Here is a 398-nt window from a genome sequence, read left to right on the forward strand (position 1 = left end):
GCCCATTACTCCCTTCCCCACATCTCCACCTCCCGTCCCCCAACCCCCTCCCCCACCACCCGTCTACCCCCTCCTCCACCCGTCTACCCCCTCCCCCACCACCCATCTCCCCCCCCCCTCCCTACCGCGCACAGACAGACCTGCGAGGTGGGCGGCGGGCGTGTGCAGAGCCTCGCCCGCGTCTTCAACAGCGAGGGCGAGGACGGCAAAGGGGCGGCTTCCCACCAGGCCGCCTACACCTCCTCCCTCGCCTCCATCCACGAGCATCGGCATCGAGCTCACCTGCGATACGGCGACCTCGTCACCTCCATTCTGCAGCATGAGGCCGACCTGCAGGTGACCAGACTGCTTTTATGGCTTTTATGCCTCTGGGCCATTTTGGTTGTCTGTATATTTGA

The sequence above is a fragment of the Penaeus monodon genome, chromosome 28 (assembly GCF_015228065.2).
Source record: "Penaeus monodon isolate SGIC_2016 chromosome 28, NSTDA_Pmon_1, whole genome shotgun sequence".
NCBI lineage: Eukaryota > Metazoa > Arthropoda > Malacostraca > Decapoda > Penaeidae > Penaeus > Penaeus monodon.